This window comes from Chiroxiphia lanceolata, chromosome Z (assembly GCF_009829145.1).
Source record: "Chiroxiphia lanceolata isolate bChiLan1 chromosome Z, bChiLan1.pri, whole genome shotgun sequence".
Lineage (NCBI taxonomy): Eukaryota > Metazoa > Chordata > Aves > Passeriformes > Pipridae > Chiroxiphia > Chiroxiphia lanceolata.
Window position 1 is genome coordinate 446191 of NC_045671.1, and position 11881 is coordinate 458071.

The 11881-nt window shown below is 55.3% G+C and overlaps 1 long non-coding RNA gene across 1 annotated transcript; it reads left to right on the plus strand.

Moving 5' to 3' along the window:
- The first annotated feature begins 1164 nt into the window (after positions 1-1164).
- On the plus strand, positions 1165-8147 carry LOC116780845. Its single transcript, XR_004354668.1, has 2 exons — positions 1165-2024; positions 7432-8147. It is a non-coding gene; the product is annotated as an uncharacterized LOC116780845 (long non-coding RNA).
- Positions 8148-11881: the final 3734 nt, after the last annotated feature.

Here is an 11881-nt window from a genome sequence, read left to right on the forward strand (position 1 = left end):
GTTTTCTCCCAATACCGAGCACAGCAGGCTCTGCTTCTCCAGTGAACCAACAGTGATCCAACAGCGATCCAACAGCGATCCAACAGCGATCCAACAGTGATCCAACAGTGATCCAACAGTGCCTCCTGCTGACAATACAGAGCAGCTGCAGGCTCTGCTTTTCTAGTGAGCCAGCAGAGCCTCCAACAGTGATCCAACAGTGACCAACCCAGACCAACTGCAGGCTCTGCTCCTCCTGTGATCCGACAGTGATCCAACAGTGACCAACACCAAGCACTGCAGGCTCTGTGCCATCAGTGATCCAGCAGAGCCTCCAGCAGTGATCCAACAGTGACCAACCCAGACCAACTGCAGGCTTTGCTTTTCTAGTGATCCAACAGTGACCAACACAGACCAACTGCAGCCTCTGCTCCCCCAATGATCCGACAGTGATCCAACAGTGACCAACACCAAGTGCTGCAGGCTCTGCTCCTTCAGTGATCCAAAAGTGCTCCAACAGTGATCCAACAGTGCCTCCTGCTGACAACACAGAGCAGCTGCACGCTCTGCTCCTCCCGTGATCCGACAGTGATCCAACAGTGATCCAACAGTGACCAACACCAAGCACTGCAGGCTCGTACCATCAGTGATCCAACAGTGCCTCCTGCTGACAACACAGAGCAACTGCAGGCTCTGCTCCTCCCGTGATCCCACAGTGACCAACAGTGATCCAACAGTGACCAACAGTGACCAACACAGAGCAACTGCAGGCTCTGCTCCTCCCGTGATCCCACAGTGACCAACAGTGACCAACAGTGACCAACACAGAGCAACTGCAGGCTCTGCTCCTCCCGTGATCCGACAGTGATCCAACAGTGATCCAACAGTGACCAACACCAAGCACTGCAGGCTCTGTACCATCAGTGATTCAACAGTGCCTCCTGCTGACAACACAGAGCAACTGCAGGCTCTGTGCCTTCAGTGATCCAACAGTGACCAACAGTGACCAACAAAGAGCAACTGCAGGTTCTGTGCCATCAGTGATCCAACAGTGACCAGCAGTGGCCAACAGTGACCAACAGTGACCAACAGTGATCCAACAGTGACCAACAGTGATCCAACAGTGACCAACAGTGACCAACAGTGATCCATCAGTGATCCAACAGTGCCTCCTGCTGACAACACAGAGCAACTGCAGGCTCTGTGCCTTCAGTGATCCAACAGTGACCAACAGTGACCAACAGTGACCAACACAGACCAACTGCAGGCTCTGTGCCATCAGTGATCCAACAGTGATCCAACAGTGCCTCCAGCAGTGATCCAACAGTGACCAACACCAAGCACCGCAGGCTCTGTGCCATCCGTGATCCAACAGTGCCTCCTGCTGACAACACAGAGCAAGTGCAGGCTCTGTGCCTTCAGTGATCCAACAGCACCTCCTGCTGACAGGACAGAGCAGCTGCAGGCTCTGCCCCTCCAGAGCCCAACGGCGCCCTCTGCCAAAAATTATTGGAATTGCACCCGAGGACGGGAAGTACCGAATTGTTTCCTTTTTGAAGGGGACTTTTGGGGCCGGGATTATTGTTTAATTGGGTTTTTTGTGTTCTTTTGTTGTTCTGCCAATACACATATGCCCTTTAGTAAAGGGTTGTTATTTTTTTCTTTTTTCCATACTTCCCCGATTGGAGCCTCTCAATTTGGGATTTACAATTGCTGAGAGAGAGGAGTTTATTTATCAAAAGCACAGAAAGAGGAATTATTAATCTGCGGGCTGTAGAAACAGGACCGAGAGTTTCACAGGTGTTCAGGCCCCCCTGGAAGTTAACAGGCCTTAATTGAGATCAGCTGTGAGGGTGACTCAGGGACTTTTCTAACAGTTTTTCAGTCTAAAGTGGTTCTCTGTGGGGTGAGGTCCTCAGAACTGGCTCTGCTGAGTTGGACAAGCTTCCCCATTGCACTGGATATTAAATTTGCTGGATAGCAACAGTTCTGGAGTTCCTGCAACTGCTCTTCTGGACTTGGCTGGAGAAACTTCAAACTGACAAGTAAGTGGACTTCTAATTTTTGGTTGTAGTGGGATGACTCTGAGGTTCGTGTAGTTGGCAATTAAAACAGGAGGTGTCACTTGGCGTGTATTAGATGTGATGAACTTTATGAAATGGTTATCTGTGGATAATGTGCTGGATCAGGAAGAAATTGCCAGAAAACTTTCCCCTGCCTGCCCTCACCTTCATGCTCTCTGAAGGTAGATTAGAAATAGAAAACCAGAAATTAAAGAAGGTGTGGTTAGTGAATCAGAGGTGGCTTCGTGTTTCAGCCTCTGGATGGCCTGAGCAAGTGGGATAGTGTCTGGGTCCTGGACACTTGTGCCTGTTTTGTGTTCTAGGGCTTTTTCAAACTCAGCTCTTGCAAATGCTGGGTTTGCAGTGTGCTGACTGAGCAACGTGGCACAGAGCTCCCAAAAAGGTTTTGCTGACGTGTAATCCCAAAGTCTGTTGGTGGACTCAAGGTGTTCATGTCCCAGCAATTTAGAAGGTCTAGGCTGTATGAATCCCTGTCTGGTGTCTGTGCCAGCATCTGCAGCTTCAGTGGAGGGAAACAGGGTGTGGACTTTGCTGGTCAAACTAATTTTCTTCCTTTTTTTTTTAATTATTATTTCTTTTTTTGTTTGCTTGTTTTGTTTTGTTTTTTAATAATGGAGAAAAGAGATCCACCCATGAAAAGTAACCTTTTTTTAAAGAGAAGAAACCTAAAGTGAGGGAGAAGGGAGGAAACTTTTGTTTGGTTTGCCTACTTTATAGATCTATGTATGGATATTTCTTTGGAGATACTGCAAGGTGTTTCAGTAATTTTCTTTGGACCAAGGTACCTGCTGTGTCAGTCTGTGATAGTCCCTCCAGGGGTTATATGTCACAGCAACCCCAGAGCCCTGGAATGCAGTACAACACCCTCCTTTTGCTGAATCGTTGGTATCAGCTTGCTGCTGTTTGGGGGCATTTTTATTTTAAAAGCTAAAACTTTCTACTGCCACTAAAATAAAACAGCACTTCCCAACCTCTTGGTATTTTTCTGTTGTACTGGAAATCAATTCAACACGTGCAATTCTTGTTTTAGTAATCTTGGTGAATTAATTTTTATTTTTATTAAATAGAAGATAGGCTTGTGTTCATATAACGATCAAGAGAAAATTAGTTCATTTCATGTCCAAGTGAAGACTCTTAAACTATGCAATTTGCAGTCAGTTCAACATTATTTACTTTCAAGACTTACTCAGGGATTCAGAGATTATTCTCTCCAATTACCAAGAAAACCCCCAAGTTTTAATTAATGCTTGCAGGATTAATTCTGTATGAAATGAAATTTAGAACTCACCTGCTGTTCCTAGAATACTCCTGAAAACTTGGTTTTCTTCCTCAGAAGTTTATTATGACTGGAAAAAACCAAACGACCACATATACAAATCTGAATCTTTATGCCCAGTGGGAAGTGGGTCATTTCCTCCGGGTATCAGCTGATGTTTTCCCAACTTCCAGGAGGTTGTTGTCCCCCTGCCTGGGCCATGGAGCTGCGTTTGGCAGGGGCTGCTGGAGCCACAGCTGCATGTGGGACTCCGGGGCAGGACGGGCTGTTCTGGAGCTGGGCACTGGGAATGATCCCTGGCTGGGAGCTGGAGCCTCCCCCGCTGTGCTGTGCCGTGGGTGGTGACCCAGGACTGTCCCCTGGCCTGCTCTGTGCCCTGGCACCCCAGGACTGTCCCCTGGGACCCCAGGACTGTCCCCTGGGACCCCAGGACTGTCCCCTGGCCTGCTCTGTGCCCTGGGACCCCAGGACTGTCCCCTGGGACCCCAGGACTGTCCCCTGGCCTGCTCTGTCCCCTGGGACCCCAGGACTGTCCCTGGGACCCCAGGACTGTCTCTGGCCTGCTCTGTCCCTGGCACGGGGCTGTGCCCTGGGGCAGCTCCCAGGGGGTTCTGCAGGGGGGGCACCAGGAGCTGCTCTGTCACTGTTGGGGTTGCACACATGGAGCTGCTCCTGGGCCCTGGGTGAGGGAGGTTTGCCCCCAGGCTGACCTGGCTGTGCTGGCTGCAGTGTGGGGTGTGGGCAGAACACACGTGTTGGGGGGTGAAACGTGTCTCCTGCTGGGAAAGCTCCTGCAGTCCCTCTGTGGCTGGGGAGTGAGGGCACAATGTGCTCATGGGTGGCATGTTGGAGCTATTTCACATCCATGAACCTGGGCATGTGAAACATTAATGGTTTTTATCAGGCCTCTGTGGCCGTGGGCCAGAGCTCTGTTTTACCCAGCAGCACTCTGGGGCCATGCCTGAAACTAAGTGGTTGGTGTAGCAAGATACAGCGTGTTTCACAATCCCTAAATGCTGGTGGAACATTCCTAAGTGCCAGTGGAACAGAAAGTCCACTTTTAATTGAGGATTGGTGGCACAAGTGCCATACGGCCTGGGATCCTCACCAGTCCTTTGCTGTGCCAGGACCCTGCCAGGCTGGAGTCGTCACCGGGGCCTGTGCTCCGTGTGCTCCTGGCACAGAGCCACTGGGCCAGGAGCATCTGTCACATCTGGGCTGTTTCTGAGAAACTTGGATTTGTCTCGGGCTGCTTCCCTAGCATGTAACAGCCCTGCCTTTGTCCTGGGCATTTGTTCTCCCTGGAATTAGTGGCTGATGGGCAAAGTCTCGTGTTGGGCTCAGTGTCGCCGTTGCAAACCAAAGGCAAAAAGAAGTGACAGGGAGGTGTTTCCTGCCTCACTATCAAAGTCCTTTATAAAAGGGGGAAAAATTAATAATTTGGACTGCACACTCCTGTTTTTTCTTTTTTTCTTTTTCTTTTTTTTTTTTGCATCCAGGGGCACGGTTGTAACCAGCCATTGCTGGAACGTGTAAGCACATCAATATTATAGAACCAGAGACAGTGAATCAGCTGCAAGCTTAGTGAGGAGGAGGAACTGTTTCAAACTTCACACTTTTCTGTTGTTCACAGGAGCAAAGCACTGGAGCAAAGGAAATTCCTGGGCTGGTGGGGAAAATGCTGTCAGTTGTGGGAACAGGCAGCTCTCAATTCCCTGAACTCTAGTGGGGCTGCAGAGGAAGGAAAGGCCCAGACTCGCACACAATGTTACCCCACTTTGAAGCACTTAGGGGTTGTTTTGTGGTTGTGTTCTGTGTAAAGAGCCCCTTAAAACTAAAGGCCTGTTCTGCAGGAGCACACGTAGAGGTGCAGCAAAGAGGCATCTGCCCACGGCATGCGACTGATGTTTGCCAAGTATTGATCCGGTGTCCAGCTCTGAACCTCGCACTGAAGGTAAAAGATAACAAAGTTTACCTTTCGTTTAAAAACCGATTTCACAGAGAGGTCGTGTCCTTTAGCTAATCCAGCAGTGATAGAGGTCTGTAACATGAAAATTGAGTGTACCACAGCTTAGGGGAGAGCCCTGAGGCCCACACAGAAAGCTCCTGTGGCACAGACGTGTATCCACAGACACGGCAGTGCACAGGGAGCCTGGAAAAGTGACAGAGTGGAATGAGTCATTAGTCCAAATTAGTCCAAATTAGCAGACCAAGCAGCAGCCCCAGGTCTCTCCCAGCTGTTTCTGCCCATGGCAGCACAACTGAAGTTGTGGTTATAGCTTGTGCAGTTGCAGCAGTGGCAGCTTCAGCCGGCAAGGCCAGAGGGTGAAAGACTGGAAAGCAGAGGACAAATGTTGTGTTCCTGTCTCTGCTGGGCCTTGGCTGGCACTGTGTGAGGCATGATCAGAGCTCCCTGGGCTGTGTCATGTGCATCACAGACACAGGGCTGAGCACACTCAGCACTCCAGGTCAGCCTCACCGTGCTCAGGTCATGGAATCACATCCTGGTGGAGCTGGACTCGGCCACTGGAAAATCCAGCTACTGCTGAGGTGGCTATTCCCTTCCTCTTAGGTCTCAGCCTCATTAATACAAGGTTTTTACTTTTCAGTTTCAGTGCCTTTTCCTCCCTTTGATAATTCCCCATTAGTAGTGTATGACAGTGCAACCACTTTCAGTTTCATGTATCTTATTTTATTTTTTCAAATGCATTTTCGTTTTTTAAAGTGTTTTAATAATTTGCCACAATGTTTTTGGAAATAACCCAGAGGCCAGGTGGAACATCTGTCATTTCCAGCACGCTACATTAGCAAAGAGTCAAATAATAAAATCAGAACAGAGTGTATTTGTAATGAATATATCCTAAGTTTATATTATAGTGCACTTTAAACTTGGAGACTAATCTGTCAAGTTAATGAAACATCCACAGCAAGTGGCAGGAAATGTTGGGTAAAAACAGCAGATGCATTTGGGCAAGAATAAATTAAGTTTGCATGAGGCCCTGAATGAAAAATGGGGAGAATAATCAATGGTAATCATCAGGAGGTTATTTATCTTTGGGATCCATGTCCTGAGGTGTTTGAAAAGACCCCTGGGCTGGATGCACAGGGAGAGCAAGCAGGATAGAGGGGTCTAAGGAGCAAGGATTTGTGGTTTTAAAGCTTTGTTGTAAAGAGGGCTGGCTAATCCTGCATTTCAGCATTACACTGCTTTGCACTCTGCAGGACAGAGGTGGGTTGGGTTGGTTTTTTCGTGGATTTGTGTTTGTTGTGTGTTTAGTTGGACATTTACACTGATCACAGCCAGTAACAGAACCAAACAAAGCTTCAATTAGACAAAAAAGACATCTGAAGTATAAAATACTGTAGCTTCCATAATTCTTTGTTAAGTATTTCATTAAGTTGCATAATTTCATTGCAACTTCATTTTGTCACAATGAGTGTTTGCTGTCGGAAAACAAGCTGCATTTCCTTTCATTGCTCTGCAGAAAAGAAATGGAAAAAATGACTTGTCCATAAACAAATCCTTTCCCCACAGTGTATTAAATCCAACCACAGTTTAAAGCTGTATTGTGGAAGTGAGCAGACTGGACCGGGGTCGGAACTGGGAATGGGGCAATACCCAGACTGGATCAGGGCTGGAATTGGGAATGGGGGAAATGGCTTTATTAAAGCAATGTCCTGCTGTCCAGGGCAGTTTGACTCGTTCTGTGCCTTCTCTGGGGGTGAGTGAAAAGGGAGGGGGTTGGAGTCTGGGAGGTGATGATGTCGTTTGGGACACCCCGATGGCACTGGGAGAGCAACGATGGGGTGGAGGGGCAGGTGAGTGGGGGCCCAAAAAAAGGGAAGTTACAGCCCAGAAATGCTTAAAAATTCATGGGGGCTTTGTATGTGCAGAAAATAATAAAAAACATAGTGCTTCTCATCTTTATATATATTGAAAAATAATATTTATGTAAAAAATTTATTTCAAAATACAACCCTGTATCTACTGTATTATATAGAGAATCTTTGAGTATAAGAAATTCTAAATGTAGACTTATAGCATTTGAAAATACAAATGTAACTTTTGTATGTATAAATTAAACAACAAAGGGCTTGAAAATGTGAGAAAAAAAGATGATGTCGGCGTGGCAGCTCTGGGAGGTGGGCCCTGGGAATGGCTGCCCGTGCTGGTCCACAAACACAAGGTGCCTGCATTCCCAAGTGCCAGCAGCGTCAGCATAAAAGAGGAGATTCATTTTCCGGGAATTACATCGCTGGCCCTCAGAAGGGGTTTGGGGTGTTTTGGGCAGCATCAGCGCGGGGCTCAGTTCTGAACTGGGGCAAACCCTGTCCACGCTGCGGGTGCCGTCCTGGGCCCAGGCCAGAGGGGCTGCGGTTGCCAGCTGCTCCCCGTGTCCGTGCCGAGCCAGCGTCCCAGGGGCACAACAGGCGGCGCCGACACTTCCGAGGGAAGAGTTTTCTCTCTGTGGGAAGCCGGGATTTCGAGGAGCGAGAGACGTTCCTTTCCAGCGTGGTTCACCTCCCGCCCTCCCCGAGCACGGCGCGTGCGACTGCAAGGAAGGATTCATTTCTGCCCGTCCCCAGCCGGTCCCAGCCCAGCTGGCCGTGCTCCCTGCGGCCCGTTGGGGCAGAGGAGGGAGAGCTGCGGAGATTTATTAAGAGGGGATTTCCTGACAGTAGTTGTCTGCAGTCTTGCCCTCCTTTGACTCACCTGGCGGCGTCCGGTTTTCTTATTTCCTCTTGTGTAGCTGTTTGCATCATAGGCAGGACCTGCCTCCTCTGGAAATAAAGATTAAATATTTTAAGTGGGTTTTTAAAACCAGAGGGGTTGCCAGTGGAGGGTGCGAGTTGCAGAGACGTGGGGGGGGAGAAGAAGGAGAGCATCAGGTGTCGGATGAGCTGCACCTTCCTGAGTGCGGGGAAAAAGTGGCTGTTGGAAATTGCCGAAGTTGCGAAGGCGGGAGGGGAACGCGGAAAGCAGAGCCGGGAGCGGGCTGTGCCTGAGCCGCGGCACGGTCAGTGCCAGCTCCGGGGCCGGCTGCGCTGCCGGGGCTGCCCGAGCGCGGCCACGGGGACAGACGGACGGCTGTGCTCCGGCTCCCCGACCGCGGGGCTCGGCCCCTCCTGCCCGCCGATCGCCGGGGCAGCGGGACCGACGGACCCTGCCCGGGGCAGCGGGACCGACCGACGGACCGATCCCGCCCGGGGCACCGGGACCGACCGACCCTGGCGGGGCACCGGGACCGACCGACGGACCGATCCCGCCCGGGGCAGCGGGACCGACCGATCCTGCCCGGGGCAGCGGGACCGACCGACGGACCGATCCCGCCCGGGGCAGCGGGACCGACCGATCCTGCCCGGGGCAGCGGGACCGACCGACGGACCGATCCCACCCGGGGCACCGGGACTGACGGACCCGGCCCAGGGGGTGACGTGTCCGCCAGGGGGCGCCGCGGGCGCAAGGGGGGGCCCGGCCCCGCCCTCGGGGGAGGAGCGAGGCGGGGAGCGGGGCCTCGAGGGGCGGGGCCGGTGCAGGTGCGCGAGGCCGCAGCGCGCGTGCGCGGGGCACAGGTGCGCGAGGCCGCAGGGCGCGTGCGCGGGGCACAGGTGCGCGAGGCGGGGCCGAGGTGATTTAAGGCCCCGTGAGGAGCCGCCCGCGCCATTTTGCAGGTGTTCGGCGGAGGAGGCGGCAGCGGCCGCGCCGGGCTCCCCCGGCGGGACCCGGGGATGGCCGAGGCCACCCACCCCTACCCCTCTCCACCTCTCCTTCCCCCCCTCCTTCCCCCGTACCTCCCTCTTCCCTCCTCCTCTTTTCCCCCGAGCCGCTCTCCCCCCACCCCCGCTCCGCGCCCCCTCCGCTCCCCGGCTCCCCTCAGCCCTCCTTCCTCCCTCTCCTCCCACCACCCTGCCCGCTCCCCCTGCCCCGGCTCCCTCTCCGCCCTCTCCCTTCTCTCCTGCACACCCCGATCCCCTCCGGACCCCTCCTCCCTTCCCTCCCCCGGCCTCCCTCTGCCCTCGCCTCGCCCCGCTCCGCACCCCGAACCCCGGAACCCGCTCCGTGCCCGTCCCCCCGCCCCAGCCTTCCTTCCTCCCCTCCTGCCTCCCCGGCCCTTGCCCGCTGCCCAACCCGAACCCCCCTCTCTTCCCTCTCTATTGCCCCTCTCTTCCCTCTCAATTCCTCCTCTCAGTTTCCCTCTATTCCCTCTCAGTTCCCCCTCGATTTCCCATCTTCTCCCTCTCACTTCTCCCTCTATTCCCTCTCAGTTCTTCTTCTATTCCCTCTCAATTCTCCCTCGATTTCCCATCTTTTCCTGCTCACTTCTCCTTCTATTCCCTCTGAGTTCTCTCTCGATTTCCCGTCTTTTCTCTCTCAGTTCTCCTATTCCCTGTCAGTTCCCCCTCGATTTCCCATCTTTCCCCTCTCACTTTTCCCTCTATTCCCTCTCAGTTCTCCTTCTGTTCCCTCTCAGTTCTCAGTCTATTCCCTGTCAGTTCCCCCTCGATTTCCCATTTTTTCCCTCTCATTTCGCCATCTATTCCCTCTCAGTTCTCCTTCTATTCCCTGTCAATTCCCCATCTATTTCCCATCTTTTCCCTCTCAGTTCTCCTTCTATTCCCTCTCAATTCCCCCTCGATTTCCCATGTTTTCCCTCTCACTTCTCCCTCTATTCCCTCTCAGTTCTCTCTCGATTTCCCATCTTTTCCCTCTCACTTCTCCCTCTATTCCATCTCAGTTTCCCTCTATTCCCTCTCAATTCCCCCTCTATTTCCCATCTTTTCCCTCTCAATTCCCCCTCTATTTCCCATCTTTTCCCTCTCAATTCCCCCTCGATTTCCCATCTTCTCCCTCTCACTTCTCCCTCTATTCCCTTTCAATTCCCCCTCGATTCCCCCTGTTTTCCCTCTCAGTTCCCCCAATTCCCTCTCAATTCCCCCTCGATTTCCCATCTTTTCCCTCTCAGATCTCCCTCTATTCCCTCTCAGTTCCCCCTCTATTTCCCATCTTTTCCCTCTCAATTCCCCCTCTATTTCCCATCTTTTCCCTCTCAGTTCCCCCTCTGTTTCCCATCCCAGTGTCCCTCGATGTCCCCTCTGTCCCCCCTGTCCCCCGTTCCGTGTCCCCGCAGCCGCGGGCTTGGGGGCGCCGGTTTTAATAAAGCCGCGCAGGCCGGAGCCGGCGCCCCCCCTGGATCCCCCCCACGGGGCCGGGCCCGCTCGGCGGGTCCCCCCCTGCAGTTGCCAAGCACCGCCCGACACCGCCGGGGCTCCGGCCCGTCCCGACATCACACTTGGGGCTCCGCGGGCGGGGGCGGGGGGGCAAAGGCGGCGGCTTCGCTCTCGGCAATGGACGGCAAGAGAGGGCCATGGATTGCCGGGAGCGAAGCCGGGGCCGTTTGGGGCGGGGGGAGGCGGGGGGGCAGGGGATGGGCTGGGGGCCCCCTCCGGAGGAGGGGGTCGGGGAGGGGGGGGAGGAGGGCGGGGGGACCCCCCTCCGGAGGAGAGGGGTCCCGGGGTGGGAGGGGAGGAGGGCGGGGGGTGGGGGGACCCCCCTCCAGAGGAGGGGGTCCCGGGGTGGGAGGGGACGAGGGGGGAGTTCCCCCCTCTTCCTCTCCCGCCTCTGGATCCCCTTCTCCAGGGGGGCGGTCGGGGGGACCCCCCTCCAGGGGAGGGGATCCCGGGGTGGGAGGGACGGAGGGGGCAGTTCCCCCCTCCGATCCCTGTCAGCCCGGGGCCCCCTTCTCCGGGGGGCGGTCGGGGGGACCCCCCTCCAGGGGAGGGGGTCCCGGGGTGGGGGGGACGAGGGGGCAGTTCCCCCCTCTTTCCCTCCCACCTCTGGACTCTCTTCTCCGGGGGGCGGTCGGGGGACCCCCCTCCAGAGGAGGAGGTCCCGGGGTGGGAGGGACGGAGGGGGGGGGTTCCCCCCTCCGACCCGTCCCACCTCGGGACCCCCTTCCCCGGGGGGCGGTCGGGGGACCCCCCTCCAGAGGAGCGGGGTCCCGGGGGTGGGAGGGGAGGAGGGGGGAGTTCCCCCCTCCGACCCGTCCCACCACGGGACTCCCTCCTCCGGGGGGCGGTCGGGGGCGGGGCCCCCTCCGGAGGAGGGGGTCCCGGGGGGGGGGTTGGGGAGGGCCCCCCCGGAGGGGGGGGTCCGGGGAGGGGGGGGGGGTGGAGGGGAGGGGGGGCAATCCCCCCCCTTCTCTCCTCCTCCTCCCCTCTCCCCGGGCCCCTCCCTCCGGGGCGGGCTCCCCCTGACCCCCCTTCCCGGGACCCCCTCCTCCGGACAGGGGCCCCGCCGGGGGGGGGGGGGGGGGGGGCAGCAAGAGGGGTCACGTCACTCTGCGGCGTGATGAGAACACAAAGCAGCGCACTCCCCCTTCTGACCCCCCCCCCCCCCCCCCCCCCCGCGGGGCCCCTGTCCGGAGGAGGGGCTCCCGGGAAGGGGGGTCAGGGGGAGCCCGCCCCGGATGGAGGGGCCCGGGGAGAGGGGAGGAGGAGGAGAGAAGGGGGGGGATTGCCCCCCCACCCCTCCACCCCCCCC